Raw genomic sequence first — 18,265 nt, forward strand, 5'->3', positions numbered from 1 at the left:
GTGTGTGTGTGTGTGTGTGTGTGTGTGTGTGTGTGTGTATTTTTCAGTCTGGTGAAGTGCTGCTGGGAGGGTAGGCTCAGAGCTGTGGTCCAAACACTTGGTTGGTACACATTCCTTTGAGCAGTTCCCTGATACTCAGGGTCATCTGGAAGTGAACTTTCCTTAATAATGAGACAACTCTATTTTTCTGTGAACTTAAAATGTCTGAAAAACTAATTTATGTGATAGATTAAAGTGACAGACAAAAACACCCTAGGCACAGCCATTTCACATAGTGCAACAGATTTCCAAAATAAAACAGCTTTTATTTCAACATGATATCCTCTGGAGGATCTGATCCAGTTTGGCTATTAAGTCCTTCACACATCATTAATTCCCAAGCAAAAAGGTGATAAATCTCACCACAAAACCAGTTCAGTGCATACAGAGGGGAGAAAAAATTTGAGAGCTGATTGTATTTGGCTTGATCAAAATACATAGGAATTCTTTTTAAAATGAATGGGAAGTTGTACACAGATACTGGTTGGTAAGGGAAATTTGATCCATCTAAAAGGCTACTAAGAATATATTTAGTCTCAATTTAGCGTCATTTGCTAACTATAAATTGTATGATGCTATAAAGTTTTCTGCAGAATTTTGATAGGGATTGGCTCCCAAAGACCACCTCACTTCCTGTTCATCTTCTTCCTCAATCGTTCCATGCCAGGCCTTGATGCTGGTGGTCCCCCAGGGCAAACTTATCCTCCATACAACAAACCTTTTGCCACCAGTCGATGATGACACATGACCCTGTTTTAAAAAGCACTGCCATTGAGCAGAATTATGTGAGTAGGAAGCTCATCTTTCTCTTACAGAGTGCCTGGTGATTTCAAACTGCTGACCTTGTGGTTAGCAGCCCAATGTGTAAGCCACCACACCACCCAGGCTCCTCATAGTGACCCTATAAGACAGAAGATTTCTTCATGCTTGGATCCACAATCAATGATTATGGAAGCACAATCAAGTGATCAAACAACTCATTGTCTTGGGTAAATCAGCTGCACGGGACTCCTTTAAAGTGATGAAAAGCTAGGGTGTTACTGTCAGGACTGAGGTGCATTAGAGCCAAGCCGCCGTATTTACCATCGCCTCATATGCATGTGGAAGTTGGACATTGAACAAGGAAGACTGAATAAGAACGGACACGTTTGAAGTATGAAGCTATTGAAGATTAAGGAAAGAACCATGGACTGCCAAAAGAGTAAATCTGTCTTGGAAGAAGTAAAGCCAGAATGCTCCTTAGAGGCAAGGGTGGTGAGACTTTGTGTTACGTATTTGGGGCACGTTGTCAGGAGCGGCATGGCCCTGGAGAAGGATGCCATGCTTGAGGACAGAGATGCAGAGCAAAAAGAGGAATGCCCTCAAGGGAATTACTTGATGCAGTGGATACAATAATAGGTTCCATGCTGGTAACAATGGTCAGGATGAAGCAGGAGGGAATAGTGTTTCATCCGATTACATGATAGGATCACTCACAACAACATAGAACAGAAAGGGCCCTAGGGGTGTAACAATTAAAGCACTCAAATGCTTTAATTTTTTTGAAATTTTTTGAACCTCTCTGCCTCGCCATCACTCCAAGGGATACAGTGACAATCAGATTCCATAAAGATTTAAAGTTTTGATAACTCTAATCAGTTTTATAGGATCCCATGAGTCAGAGTTAACTTGAAGGCAATGGGTTTAACTTTAGTTTTGGGATAGGACTGAATAGAACCCCCACCACCACCACCACCACATGGTGTTTCCAAAATTGGAATTCTAAAGCTAGATTTCCAAAGCTAGAATCTTTGTGGAAACAGACTGCCACATCTTTCTCCCACAGAGCAGATAGTGGGTTTGAACCACAAAACTTTTGGTTAGCAGAAGAGTGCTTAACCACTACTCAACCAAGTCTCCTATCCTAATAGGACAAGACATTTCAAATATTCCATAAATTCAATATACATCCCTAAAATAAAGCATGATTTTTTATATCCTTCCTTAATATGTGTGATTGTTCAGAAAAGCCTGAGAAGTATTTTCACTTTGAACCCAGTTGGAAATATCCTTGGAGGGACATAGTCTGCACATATTCCAGTTCTTGAGAGATCAAGGGTTACCCATCTCTAATCTACAGCATATTGCAGTTTGGTTTTGTTTCAATTGGGCTGTGCTGGGATTCTCAGTAGTTTGGCAGTTGGGGTCTCACTCATGATGTGATCTACAATGCAATCCGGTTCCTGGTGGTATCTCCTGTGTGCAGTCAAGCAGTTGTGGTGAACCAGAGAGGAGTGCAACCCTTTACTAAGTTCACAGACCTAATGATATGACCTTGAGGATATGGTTCACTTCATAAATGAGCAGACACTCTAGACTGCTTCTTTGCTTCTTGCTGATTTAGATTCTGCATCTGTCTCATTGAATTCTAGCTCTTTTGAACTTGAGCACATAGACTGCCATAGTGCCTGTCAACCTTGGGAGCCATCTGAACTTTGATTCCTTTTCCTCTGCATCCACTAGTCATGTTTATCCTACGTCACCTTTCTGCTTTGTCTCTCTGAATCCTCATTTGTCAGCTTCAGCAGCTACTCAAGTCAAGGAAATCTCCAGTTTGACACCTGACCCAGGGACTTGAAAAGGACTGAACTCAACATACAACAAAGGTTGGCAATATTACTTGGGATAGAAAGTCTGAGACCCAAAAATTAAAAATAAAGGTGAGAAAATTAAGTTAATGAAAAATTTGTAAATATTTTTCTTTTGATATTATTTTAAAGGTGTTAATGCTAGCAGGCAAACTACCATTATTGGGCTAGATAAAGAATTGCTTTATTGTTATCATTGAAATGTTATCTTTTAGAACAGTGATATGAAACACTCAGCCAAATAGAAAAATGTTACTATTGGGTCCTCCCTTAGGATATCTATTTTTTAAGTAATTTTATTTGGGGCTCTTACAGCTCTTATAATGTTCTATACATCAATTGTATCAAGCATATTTGTACATATGTTGCCATCATCATTTCCAAAGCAGTTTCTACTTGAGCCCTAGGTGTAAGCTCCTTATTATTATTTCATATATTACACTGTCCATTGTCTCCCTTCACCCACATTTCTGTTATTCATCCCCTTTGGTTGTGGTGGGTGGGTATGTATCCAATTTTAAGATGGGTTCCCTCTTTCTCACCTTTCCCCCTCCCCAGTCATCCCCCTCCCCTTATGATATCACTACTCCCACTACTGTTCCTGAGGGGTTGATCTGTCCTGAATTCTATGTGTCAAGAGCTCTTATCTGTACCAATGTGTGTTCTCTGGTCTAACCAGGTTTGTAAGGTAGAACTGAGTCATGGTAGTGGGAGGGAGGAAGTATTCAGGAACTAGAGGAATGATGTGTGATTCGTCAGTGCTATACTACACCTTGGTTGAATAATACCTTCCTTATAACCCTTCTGTGGGGAGATATCCAATTTTCTACAGATGGGCTTTGGGCCTCCACTTCAACCCCTCTTGTTTGCTTCAATATAGTTGTTTGGTTTGGATCTTTTGATAACTGAACCTGTTGACACCTCACGATAACACAGGCTGGTGTGCCTCTTCCATGTGGGCTCATTTGCTTCCCTGATAGATGGCCGCTTGTTTGACTTCAAGCCTTTAAGACCCCAGACACTATATTTTTTTATAGCCGGGCATCATCAGTTTTCTTCACCACATTTGCTTACGCACCCATTTTGTCTTCAGGGATCATGTCAGGAAGGTGAGTATCAAAGAGTGCCAGGTTATCAGAACAAAGTGTTCTTATGTTAAGGGAGGGCTTGAGTAGAGGTCCAAAATCTGTGTGCTATCTTAATACTTAACACATAAATATAAGTACATTGACCTCTATACCTTTCATTATACATTAATATATTTACATATATACATTTCTATAGCTATACCTTTATAAATAGCTTTTGCCTCCTATTTCTTTCCTCTATTTACTGTCACCTTCCTCATATCCCACCATCATGCTCACCCTCTATTCAGCTCTCAGTATTTTCCCTTAGGATATCTTTAAAAAGAAAATTTCAAACGCAATATGCAAATGATTAAAAATACTTAAAATCAATATGAAATCTACCCCACTTCGCATTCATGGCATTCCTACCTAAATAGGACAAATGCAAATGATGAGACAGAGGGATGCACTTTTATTTCCTTTTAGTCAATTTCTGACATCATGGTAACTTACTAAAATACCATCAAGAAAATATATCCTACCACCGAAATGACTCAAATTAGCCTTAATGGGAGGAATCATAAAATAAATGAAAAACGAAACTGTGGAAAGTTGGTAAAAGTAATATCAGTCATTAAAAGTATTATCCTTGAGTTTACACTCATAATACCAAGTGTCACATTTTCCACTTCACTGCAGTGAGTCTCTTAGATGCCAGCTGTGTTATACCAGCCATGGGCATCAAGACAGTTCCTCATGATGATATCAGAATAAATTATCCTATCAGGGAAAATATAAAGGATGATGAAAATGAACCTCTTTACCTCTATGAGTCATATCATTGTGATTCACTCCCATTAAGGAAAGTGGACAACATGTACTGTGTGGTACAGAGAGAGAGGAGCAGGACAATGCTTTAAAGGACAGCTTTAAGTAGATACCTAGATATTGTACCAGGAACAACTTGGACTCTCCAGAATTAATTCATCATATTTAACACAAGCATAATGGAGGCGTTGTTCAATATTCAATTCCATCTGGGAAGTATATAAATGAGGCATCCCTAATGGTGTGTGTCTTTGTGATTTGTTTATGTGAGAATGTGCTCTACCCTATTAGTTATTGTGCTGGTGTAAGATCCCATAACTTAATGCAAACTATAAAGCAGCTATTGACCAGCACTGCTGCATAAAGGCTGGAACAGTTCCGGTCCTGGCTTTCTATGTTATCCATTCACTCATTTATTCATCGATCATTGCTTTATCAAACATTGGCTGATAGCATGTTCTGTTATTAGAACAGTTGTAGGGACTCAAGGAAACCCTAGAGCATTCTAAAATTGTGGACATCTTATGAACTTGCAAACAATTGATAACATTAAATTAATTTTCAAAAATAAATTTGCAAGGGTAACCAAAAGTTACCAATAAATCTTTCTTTAATAGTGATTATTTTAATATCAATGCTTCTCAAGTGTTTTCATTTAAAAGCTCATGTTTGTTTTTAAAATACATATTGGCTTCCCCAAATTTTACTCTCTACTCAGTGCTTAGGATCATACCCAATATCACCTGTAATCTGCCATGCTCAGTACTGTTTCTGGCTTTATCAAGTTGTAAAAACATAAACACATTTTATAAGCTTAGAGTCAGTTCAAACATAAACACTCTTGAAAACAGAACAAAAATCCAATAAAATGAAAGGACAAATATTGAATTGCATTTTTCACCATTGCTCAACCCTTTGTTTTTTAAAAATGTGTTGCCCTCATAATCAGACTGGTTCCCTTTAAGTCCCAGGAATGTCCAGATACTCTAACATGTTTGTTTATCTTTTTGCTTTGAAATCCTTTTTTTTCTCTTTTAAATTTATGTCTAATACCTAGGGCTTGTAAAGACTTCAGAATATACTAAGAGTAATGAGAAGAAAAAAAACAAACCTGATGGTTCCTTCAAGTCTTTTAGTACAATTTGAAAAGTTTTCACGAGCCTGAGATAATTGATACTAGAAAAATGACATAAAATCTAATTAAAATGGGAATAGGAACTAACAGTCATTGTATCAGGGCTGCTAGATTTAGCAACTAGAACAGGGCAGTTAGTTAAATTTGAATTTCCGATAAATAAATCATTTATAAGTATGCTCTCTGCAAATGTGAAACATACTTAAATAAGAAAGATAATCACGTGTTTAATATACAAATGTATGTATATTGCCTGTATCTAATTCAGGAGCTTTATGTCATCCTTCCCTGGGTGATACAAATGGTTAAAAGCTCAACAACTAGCTACAAAGCTAGAGGTTGCAGCCCACTAAGAGGCACCTCAAAGAATGGTCTGGTAAACTCCTTCTGAAACATCAGCTACTGGAACCCACAGAGCACGTTCTATTTTGACACACATGGGGTGGCCATGAGTCACAGTTGACGTGATGGTCACTGGGAATGAGAAACAATGGCAGCCTGCTGTGCTAAGGGCTTCCCTTGGTCTTTGCCCATATCATAAAGGGCTGGCCCACCCAGCAGAATCAACAGGGAATCTAAGATATACAATATGTCATTTTCACAAGCTCCAAGAACGAGCAAGAGGAAGAGTCAAGGACAATTAGTTGTTTAATCTGATGGAGCTGGATTGCCAGGAGAACAAACAGATCTTTCTTAAAAGAAGACTAGCCATAATGTGCCTTAGAAACAAAGGTGGGGAACTGGTTTCTCTCCCATACTTTGAGCATGTCTCTGGGGAAGGTAATGTAGAGGAACAGTGTGAAAAAGGAGGCTCTTGAAGGAGATAGATTGTCACACTGTCTGTAACAATGGACTCAAGCATAGCAATAGCGATACTTTTGAGGATGACGGAGGGCCTGACAGTGTTTCGTTGTGTTGTACACAGAGTGGCTGTGAGTCAGAACTCAACCCAAGGCACCTAACAGTAGTAACAAACTGCTATCAGAGATTCTCACCTGTGGGAGCCTAACTGGAGAGAACAATTTTATATGCCTTTGCATATAAATGTCTTAATATTGCACCCAAAATCTCAAACTAAAACTAAGAAAAAATTTTTTTCATGTCCTCAATTTGTAGATTAATAGTATGAGGGTATTTTTTAAAGTACTAGTTCAGTAATTTTAGGACAATGAGAATGCTTATCTTTATGTTTTACCAGGGCTGGATAACAATTCTACAAAACAAAAATCATCAAGTACTGGCACCCATGAGCCTCTTGTACGACCTGGTACATATTTATGGAGTCCCAGCTTGAAAGAAGCATCACATGACAACAACAAGAGCTCACACTTACTTTCTTCCCTGGTCCAGATGGTGCGTCATCTTGGGAAATGGTGTAACCTGTCACAACGTATAAGTGTGATCTTGTGTGAAAAAAAATTTTTTTTTCAGCATTGGGACACTCGCTGTGGAGGCCGCATGCTGTCTCTCATTATCCCAAATAATTAAAGTTTTGCATGTTCCCTATCAACACCCCATCAAGATGAACCACTGAGGACTGATGGATAGCAAGGAAGCTTAAGTATTTGAAGGTGAGAAAGGAACCTTCTTTCACTTGCCTTTTGAATCCTCTTTTCTTATAAAGGGAGCATAAAGTCAATGAAAAAATATGTTCTCCACATACACCCTCAAACATTAAATGGAGAAGAACATTAAATGTAAATGTAACCATGTGGAGAAGAAAAAAAGTATATGTATTTGGACTGGCATACATTTTCTTAATTGAAATGAATTAAAATAAAACCATTAGCTAAAAAGAAAAGCACTAACTTATTTCTTCTAATCTGAATACATTTGTTCTTTTTATTGTAAAATAAAACATTTATTTATACATATACAGTGATAGGCGTGACTTTGCAGGGACTAACTAGTGATTTTTTTTTTTGATTGTGCAATTGATTTTAATGCTTTAATGCCACTAGAGCACTGGCCTTAAATTTTTTTTTAATTAATCAATTTATTGGGGCTCATACAATTCATCACAATACATAGATCAATTGTGTAAAGCACATCTATACATTTGTTGCCCTCATCATTCCCAAAATTCTCTTGCCTCTTGGGTTTAACAGTGATAAGAAAAGTGATATTATGTTGGTAGGATGAGTGAAAGGAAGCCTAGGGAGTCACAATTTCTCTCAATCTATACTGGTTGAGGCACTCAATTTTTATGTATGATCATCTTTAATTTATTCACAATGTTTTAAAGAAACAGCTACATCCTTGGAGTCAAAAGATCTGAGTTCTAATTCTGCCAATTATTGTATGATTTGGGGCAAATAACTAATACTCTTAATATGAGGTTATGAAGAAAATGATGACTTTAAAGTTCTAAATTCCAGCACTAATTGAAGGAGACAATCTGTGGAAGCAATTATTAAACTGCAAATGATAGTTGTAATGATACAGTATGTAATATTATCATAAAGCTAAGGAAATAAGTGTGAACTTTGATTTATTTTTATTTATTTATTTATTTATTTATTTATTTTAAGTGTGAACTTTTAAAAAGCAAAGATGTCACTCTTTGGTGGCTAAGATATGCTTGACCCAAGCACCTCATCCATATAAAAAATGGACACTGAAGATGGGAAACAGAAGCATTCAATTTTTGGTGTTGGCATAAAACAATGAATATCCATCCCGTGGGCTGACAGAAGAATAAGCAACACAAATCCATTTTGGAAGAAATAAAACTGAAATACGCCTTTAAAGTACAGATGACTAGGCTGTGCCTTGCTTACTTTGGACATGTCAACAGGAAAGATAAGGATAAAAAGGATGTCATGCTTAGCATAGTAGACAAAAACCAAAATGATAAAACAAAACCCACTGCCGTCAAGTCCATCCCTACTCACGGTGACCCTAGCTACGTTTTCTTCAAGTAGTCAGGCAACCTCAGCTTTCTCCTGTGTGTGGCTGATGCCTTGGCACCGTTCACCTAACTTTTCCATCAGCAGCCCAATACCTAATCCACAGTGCTCCCGGGGCTCCTGAGCAGAGTGGAGGACCACGGACTCCTCAGCAGGGTGCAGGAACACTAACTATCCACCACAATGAATGCAAACATACCAATGATCATGGAGATAGCGGAAGACGGGGCACCATTCCCCTCTGGTACACGTAAGGCTGCCTTGAGTGAGATCTAACTGTATGGCAAGCAAACAACAGCATCAACACAGAATTGATGTCTTTATTTTTGTACGTCCTTTTGGTTTCCCTGGTTTAAAAAATCATCAATCAAATCACCGAGGAAAAATATCTTGGAATAGATTACCAATTCACTGCTGATTACGGTCCGTATGATGGAGAATCAGTTAAAAAGGAAGACCCTCAATGGGATGGATTGACAAGTCGGCTGCAGAAATGAATTCCACACAGCAACGATTAAGAGGATGGTGATGGATAAGTCGTGTTGTGTTCAGTTGTACATACAGTCATTATGATTCAGAGCCAACTGGGTGGCAACTAATAACAGCAATCGATGTTCTTGCAGAAGAAGAGGAAACCAGTCTGACTCTTTCAAGCAGGAAGGATGCTAGGAAGGCAGTTGCTTTTACAGGTGTTGGAAGGGCTGGAGGTATAAATGGAACAGAGGCAACCACCAGAGGAGCTTAAGAGAGGAGAAGATTAACCAGAGACATGGGAGCTGTTATGTTCGCTGGGTTGGAGCTCCGCTCCCAATTGCCAATGATCTGCTGAAGGCATAGACCCACTTACTTCTGCTGCTGCTTGGAAACTCAACCACGTAGGCAAAAAGAAGCGCAAGAGGCCTCGCAGCCACTTGCACTCAGTTCCTTGAAACACTGCCTTCTTTCCTTTTCTCCTAACAGTGTCCCCACTGGCAAATCACACTCAGTTTACGAGGGAGTCTGGGGAACCGTCTGTACAACTTCCCAACAACCCTGGGAGTCAGCTGTGACTGCAGCGGAAGCCAACACACCACACATATTTCATGACCATTCATTAGGACAGCTGATCATTTTATCTGCTATGAAATCAAGCAAATCCCTTTAGCTTCAGACTACCACTCATCTGGAAAGCTGAGCTTCGGTGCTTAGTAGTGAATGCTAATTTTCTTGTACATATTGTGGGCAAAAAGAACTGTTCCATATTGTTTATCATGCAGAGAGATTTTAGAGTAATATATAATACTGAAAGAAGTTCTCAAATTTGATCCATGGATCAATTCCATCTGAAGCTCCTTGTCAAACAAAATACAACGTAACACAGAATTGGTGTCCCTTTTGCTGTGGCTGTTCCCAACAGCAACAACAACAACAACCATGGTAGAGATACACAGATTCTAACTTAGACGGTCAAGTGGATTTTGATGCGTGGCAACTCCACGTGTTTTGGCATAGAAGCATCCTCCATCTGGTTTTCCAGTGCTAATGTTATGGAAGTAAATCACCCGGATTTTCTTCCAAGATCCCTTTGTATACACTTGAATTGTCATCCTTTGTGTGAGCAGCTGAGCGCTCAAAAATTTGCACTGGCCAGGTGGCACTTGGGACAAACTGAATCAGAGTTCGGCTCTCATTACACTCCCAGGAGCCTAGTTGCTATAAGCATACATTGAAAAGTAGACATGATTAGACTGTGAGGCTGAAAGAGGCAGATAAGTCATGCTCAGGTGTCACAGAGACGTCCTGAGGTGTAGTGAATGACATCCAAAACTTCAGTAAAACCAGGGAAAGACACCCAAGACATGGCAGCATATGCGGCATAATGAGATGACAGGACATGCCTCTCAGCTAGAGGTGACCATGCTTTCTTCTCCCTGAAAATGCTGCCCATTGACTATTGGGGACCAAGAGACCATCAGCAGCACTCCCTTGCTGCCAGAAGTGCAGCAGACTGCAACACCCCTGTCTACCCCCCACCCCCGACCCACCACCCCCGCAACTCCCCTGGAACTGATGATGGTCCTTACAAGACACTGATCTTTGCAAGACAAGACACCAATACAACATCTACCCAGGGCCAGTCCCATTGCCTTTATCACTTATGGGACTTGAAAGTGTGACTCTTTTCCCTGGAAGCTTCGCGGAGCCCTCCGGTGTGAGTTATCTCCACTAATAGCCTGTGTGAAGGGAGAACAAAGGCTTGATGTTTTTACCTTCACTCATAGATACATTGTAGTGAATAAAACCGTCTCATGACAAAGAAAAGTCAACGTCTCTGTATGTTTTGTGGGATTTGCTTAAAGCATTGGTGTGTGACAATCGTGAGTTTGGGAGGTGACTATCTGTGGTTAGGTGGTGAATGGAGTGGGGCAGTGGTTGCGGGATAATGGTTTCAGAATCTAGAGATCAATGCTCCCAGTGTGGGCAATACAGCCTCCCAGGGATAACTGCATTGATACAGCAGATACCTACTCTGCATCCTGGATTAGGGGCAGTTGTCCAACATATTTCAATCGCCAGGGGGATGCCAAGTTAAAAAAAAATGTAAGGAGGTGGTAGGCCAAATAAATTTGGGAAATGATGCTTTAGACGCATCCCTTCAGCTTCGCAACTCCCTCCTCACCTGAGCGAGAACTCACCCTGCCACGGGCTGGCTATCAGATTTGAAGGTCACTTATTTTACAAAGAAATGTTGAGACTTTGGGAGTTACAGCAGCTTTGCATTGTTTTCTGAGCTGCGCACCTGTCCCAGCTGTATCCGTCCTCCAATTGCAAGCCTGGAGCTGCATGTTAATGTTCTGACTTTGACATTCCCTGGGTTTGCTCTTGGCTATGTTTTGAGGTTGTACTTTGCCGACTCAAAACATAATGATTTCCATTCTGACACCCCTCCCACCTCAATCTACGTTGAAATGCTAACCCCTGTTGCACCTGTGAATGTGATTTTCTTTGGAAACAGGACCTTTGAGGATAGTATCAGTTATATCAGCAGGGGGTGCAGACTGGAAGAGACCGTATCCTAGTCTAACCTGTGAGTATTCAAGACCAGAGCAAAAGAGATGTATGGAAACAGACAGACAGACGGAGGAAAGATGGTCGTATAAGGATGCTCTACATACCAAGGAAGACCGACGGAGACCACCAGATGCCAGAAGAGAAGAAAGAGTCATCCGGAGTCTACAGAGAGATCTTAGCTTACCAACACCCTAGCTTCAGATGACCGGCCCCCAGAACTATGGGACCTTAAATCGATTCCGTTTCAGAGGTCACCTAGTTTGTGGTATTTCCTTATGACAACTCCACAAACCACGCGCCCCCACGAACAGCTTTACTTTCTTCCACCAGCCGTTCATGCGCCTCCTCCTCCTCGCCTTTGCATCTCAGGCTCCTTGTATTGCATGTGGGAGCCCGGCACCCTGCCTTCCGGAAAGCGCTTGGCCAGTGCTCTCAGAAGCGAATGTCCAGACCGCATGGACAGTTGTGAACCTTGCCCCACAGCGGCCGCCCACAGAAAGCCTGCGCTTGCGTGAGCTGAGGTTCTACAGAGTGTGGAGCTAGCCCTCTGGTTCTAAGGCAGCGGTTCTCAACCTGTGGCTCGCGACCCCTTTGGGGGCGGAAGGACCCTTTCACAGGGGTGGCCGGTAAGACCATATTTCCAATGGTCTCAGGAACTGAGACACTGCTCCCCTATCCGTCTCCAGGTGGGTCCGCCCACATGCAGATATGCTAACATATGGGGTCCCCACAACAGAGGAACTGAATTAAAGGGTTGAGGCATTAGGAAGTTTGAGAACCACTGTTCTAAGGGGAGCAGCTGCTGTCACAGTCAATGCCAACTCATTCCAACTTACTGGGCACACTTCTGGCTGCCTGGCAGTTCTGCTTTACATCTATGGTATTTGTTCACTCTAATAATCGAACCTGATTGTGGTAGTTATATAATCTGTTGTCAAATTAATAGTGAATGGGTGGAGTCTAGCCTGTCAATCAGGTCATAGCCAATCAGACCTCTGTGTGGGCATGGCCTTCTCCTGAGGATTCTGGGAACTCCTGTATTTCTCCCTGGAGGTGAGAGACACATTCTCTCTCTGCTGACTCGCTTAGAGACATTGCACCTGACATGACACATGGAGCTAAGCTAGTGCCCTGAGCTACGTGGAGACCCACACCAGTGCTGAGATGCTCACACCAATGGATCCACCAGACTTCCCACCCACTGGCCTGTCATTTTCCTGCCTTTGGCGTCATTGCATGTGTTTTGTGAGTCTGAAGAGGTCTTTACAGATTGGTATCGGACATATGGGCTAATGGACTTATGGACTGGGCTGGGATGTTTTCTTAATGTATAATTACTCTTTATATAAAGTTCTTTCTTATATACATATTAGTGTCTATGAATTTGTTTCTCTAATCTACCCAGACGAACACACTAATGAGCATGGGATTCATGCTAAATGTCTGCCTTGGCTCTAATACTCATCATCATACCTTTACTTTTAGGGACCGGGGTAAAACTCCTTGATGATCCTCCTAGATACAGTTATGAGACACCACTTTGAACTCTTACCCATTTACCTTCCGTGCTCAGAATACTGTCACCTCAGGCCCACAAGGTAGTTTTATTCTCAATTGGATATTTTGTTTTTCTTCTCTAAGTCATGCCACAATCATCACTAGGCTTCACCAATCCCTTAGGGATTTCTACCCAAGTCTTTGTCAGTAAAAATTTTCTTTTCTGTAGCAAACGCTGTTTCTTTTGTACTTCAGTGTATTTCTGATTATGCAAGTTGGCTTTGCCTGGAGGGGAATTTACCTCTCAAAAAACGCCTCTAACCTAGAACAGGGATGCAACTGAGGACTTTATGAAGGCAAGGGTCAACTGGAAATACAGCTGCCTGGTTCTGCTTTATCCAGAACAAACAATCAGCATGATGGAGCCTTGGGAGTGTAGTGATCACTGTTGGGCTGAGATCCACATGATGGGCAGTTCAAAACCCCCAACAGTAATGCAGGAGAAGGAGTGGGCTTTTCACTCCCATAAATAATGACAAACCCAGAAACCCACAGGGAGTCGCTATGAGTCAGCACTGACTTGATGGCAGTCAGAAGAAACATGAACTATTCTTTTGACCCCCCCTTCCAGAAGTGCCTGGGCATCCATCAGTAGCAACTGGCTGATCTGAAGAACACCTGTAGAATGGACAACACCACCCTAGGAGCACGTAGCTGCGGTGGAAGGAGCCTATAGACTTTGTGCTGTGTCCTACGTTTATCCCTCTTTCCTTATCTTATGACCTTTACTTGTAAAGTGAGAGTCTGGCACTATCGATTCCTCTAATGCAACTATGGCTCTAAGATTCGATAACTCTCTGATTGTGACTTCTGCTACCATAAGCCCCAAATACTTATCTTGTTTTTGTTGTTGTTGTTGTTTTGTTTTTTAAACTATGTGTATAATTAAATGCTTCTCAAAAAGAATTAGACATACACAGTGCAGAAATGTTCATATGCCTAAGTGTAGAGCTCGGCAAATTTTCACAAGCTAAACACTGCCACATACCAGGCACCTGCATAAAGACACTGAAAATTTCATCAACCCAGAACTCCTCTTCTGGGTTCTTCTAGCCACACCTCCCCAAGAGGCACTGTAATAATACCAGCCAAAGTACTACTCTGCCATTTTTTATGCCAACTCATAGTGACCCTGTAGGACCCAGTAGAACTTCCCCATAGGTTATCTGTGGCTTAAATATTGTACAGAAGCAGATTGCTATATCTCCCTAACTTGGAATAACTGGAGTGGGGGCACAGCTAAGTACTTAATGACTGCTCTATGCTGCAGCAGGAGAGGAAAAGCAGCCCTTAAAATGTTATTAGGGGGCTTTATTCAAGAAAAAAAGTGGGGGGGGTGCATTTGAATGAAGCAAGACAGCAGGTTGCATAAGTGGAAACTAATGACTTCCCAACTAACGAGTCTGCGAAGCTCAATGTCAGGTTGTCATCCATGGGGTAACTAACAGATTCAACTCCCGTGTGGTTGGCAAGGGCCCAAAGATTAGCTTTGCTCACACCCATGCACACAGTTGCCAAGAGGTAAGTCGCAGTTTTATTAAAGCATAGGATCACTTCAAAACAGATGACACAGGATCCCCCTCCCAAGTGGAGAAGGGACTTTGCTTAGGGGAACACTTGTAGTTTTAAATGGCACTTTCAAAGAGGAGGGAGGGGGCTCCTGCTCTGCAGATGGTCAAGCAACTTTCTATCTAATTAGTTGCTCAGTCCGTCCTTGAGTCTCATGCGCAGTTTCATTTTATGTCAACTCCGGCTCAGTGTGTTTGGCTTTACCTCCAGCTACATTCCTGTATCTGGATGTTCACCAGGGCCTAGCTTCAAGTTTAAGGTGTTTACCCAGCCTGGTCTCACAGAGTCTTTTATTGATAGCTTGTTCTCCAGGGGTCCTTGGTTTATAGCTTGTTTCCACAAGGTCCTTTGTTCATTGCTTTGGCTGCAGGACAGATGCCCCTGTTCTGCCCCATCACTATCAAAGACCGATATAATGCAGGGAACAAAGAAATTATAATACAGTCATTTGAGTGGTTTGTCTTTGGATGCAGTCACAAGGAGGATGGATTAGAGACGATGTGATAGTCTGGGTACTTTAGAGAAACAAATCCACAGAAACTCATACGTAAAAGAGAGAGTTTTATATAAAGGGTAAGTGCACATCAATAAAACATCCCGACCCAGTGCTGCCCAAGCCCACAAGTCCAAATATGATCCCATACGTTCAACACCAGTCCACAAAGTCCTCCTCCATCTCACAAAACACACGCAATGATGCTGACTGAAGGAGAAAAGCTGAATCAGTGAAAGTGTAAGCATCTCAGCACTGGCAGGGGTCTCCACACAGCTGCTCTAGCACCCAGGGCTGCATCGGGATAGGTCCATGTGGCTTCTCCTCAGGGATGTCTTACAGGAAGTGAGCCTTGCCAGCTGAAGCAGAGAACTGGCTAAGGCAGCTGCACCCTAGTCCAACCATCAGAAAGCAAGAGACCCGAGAACTCGAAAGGTGAGGCTCACCAAGCCATTTAACTCTCTGCCCTTCAATTAACTCCACATGTGTTTATTGGCCGTTGGCACAATAAACTAACTACCTCAGATGGGTACAGACCCTTACTTACAATAATTGATGTCACTATTTACAAAGGTTTTCAATCATAGGTCCTTCAGGAAGGATGGTAAAAAGCATCACTGGTTGGTGTGTAAACAGATTTATCCAGATGTTTCAAGAACTTGTGATAAGCACTTGGTACCAGGAGTTCATTTCTCAGCAACAGCTGGCTAAAAGAAAAATTTTTTAATTTGTCTGGAAGCTTTCTATGTCATTGGCTCTAGAGTCTTTTACACACAGTTCTCTGTATTACATCATTGTCATGAGCATTGCCATAAAGAAATATCCCCTAGAGCCACCTTTTACAAAGAGTCATCAAGATCCCCTTCCTTGCAGTGTTGCCTTCACAACCTAGCCTGAGCACAGGAGCTCCACTCTCTCAATCCTAAAGGCCTCGAGTACGTACAGAGAGCCAACTGTCAGGTGTGTGTGCAAACTCACGTTGGGCTCTGTGGAATGCAGCTCAGCAAGGGATTTAAGAACCAGCTGAATTCAGCAAACACGGAGTTCAATTCATTTTGTTCTGGTCACAAACATTTCGTGAATTTATCAGTTATAGCCAACATGGCTCCTTCAAAGTCGCTCGCACTGTCATGAAATCTATTCTGAAATACAGGGCTCTAGAGGGCAAAGAAAAAACATGCGTGCATTTCCAAGAGTAAATCTTTGTGGGACCAGATATCTTCATCCAACCCACCCCCACCCCTAGGGAACAGCTGATGGGTTTGAGCTGCCAACCTTAGGATTAATAGCCTGATTTTATTTTCAATCATTTCATTGAGGGTTCATGCAACTCTTATCACAATCCATACATATATCCATAGAGTCAAGCACATTGTACATGTGTTGCCATCATCGTTCTCAAAGCATTTTCTTTCTACTTGAGCCCTTGGTATCAGCTCCTCATTTTTTCCCCTCCATCCCCACTCCCCCTTCTCTCCCTCATGAACCTTGATAATTTATAAAGTATTATTATTTTTTCATATCTTACACTGTCCAATGTCTCCCTTCACCCACTTTTCTGTTATCCATCCCCCACGGAGGAGGTTATAAGTAGGTCCCTGTAATTGGTTCCCCCTTTCTCCCCCACCCTGCCTCCACCTCCCCAGTATTGCCACTCTCACCACTGGTCCTGAAGGGATCATCTGTCCTGGATTCCCTGTATTTCCGGTTCCTTTCTGTACCAGTGTACATTCTCTGATCTAGCCAGATTTGTAAGCTAGAATTGGGATCCTGATGGTGGTGTGTGTGTGTGGGGGGGGAGAACTTATGAACTAGAAGTAATTTGTATGTTTCATCATTGCTACACTGCACCCTGACTGGCTCATCTTCTCCCAACAACCCTTCTGTAAGGGGATGTCTAGTTGCCTACAAATGGGCTTTGGGTCCCGGTTCCACACCCCCTCTCATTCACAGTGATATGATGTTTTGTTCTTTGATTGATGCCTGGTACCTGATCCCTTCGACACCTCGTGATCACACAGACTGATGTGCTTCTTCCATGTGGGCTTTGTTGCTTCTGAGTTAGATGGCCACTTGTTTACCTTCAAGTCTTTAAGACGCCAGACACTATATCTTATCAATAGCCAGGCACCATCACCTTTCTTCACCACATTTCGTTATGCACCCATTTGTCTTCAGAAGTCGTATCGGGAAGGTGAGCACACAATGATATGATGTTTTGTTCTTTGATGCCTGATACCTGATCCCTTCGACACCTCTTGATCATACAGGAACAGCCCAATTCTTAATTCACCACAACGCCAAGGATCTTTAGTATTCCATAAAATATGTATGCACAGAGGGAGAAAAGTAGAGGCCATTTTATAATGATAAAAGGGTCCATGTGTCAGCAATGGACAGTCTTAAATTGGCACCCTTTATAACAGAGCTTTGCAATGCAAAGAGTATCAAAACTCTGTCCTGTTCTGCAAGTCAGAAAGACCGTGAATGCTCTGCTGGAAGTTGAGCCACCCTGAGGGTTGGGCACTACAGCCTCCAAGCAGATGCCATTAAAACACAAAACTGATAGCATGCCATGCCTGACTTCCTCATGTTGACTTTCCTTTACAATCTCTTTCTTTTTGTTCCACTCACATGATAACAACAAAGAAGTCAAGGTATCAGCATTGTTGACTCATCCGGAGGGCTCTGAGGGAGGCAGTGTCCATGCCTCTCGCCCAGCCCGCAATGACCACAGACAATCCTTTCATACTGCTTGTCAACGTGTCTTCTTTTCGTCTCACCATCTATGTGCCGCTGCTCCTCTTTGTGAGACACCCGTCATACAAGATTAAGACCCACCGACTCCAATATGAGTTCATGGATCTGACAATATAGTCAAGAAAGACCCTTGTTCCTTTGCAAACCCATCACCTTCACACATTCTGCGGTTAGGACTTCAACTTATCTTTGGGGGAAGAGACACAATTTAATACACAACAACCAAA

The sequence above is a fragment of the Echinops telfairi genome, unplaced genomic scaffold (genome assembly GCF_000313985.2).
Source record: "Echinops telfairi isolate 266 unplaced genomic scaffold, ASM31398v2 ScPeMD7_3;HRSCAF=10, whole genome shotgun sequence".
Taxonomy (NCBI): domain Eukaryota; kingdom Metazoa; phylum Chordata; class Mammalia; order Afrosoricida; family Tenrecidae; genus Echinops; species Echinops telfairi.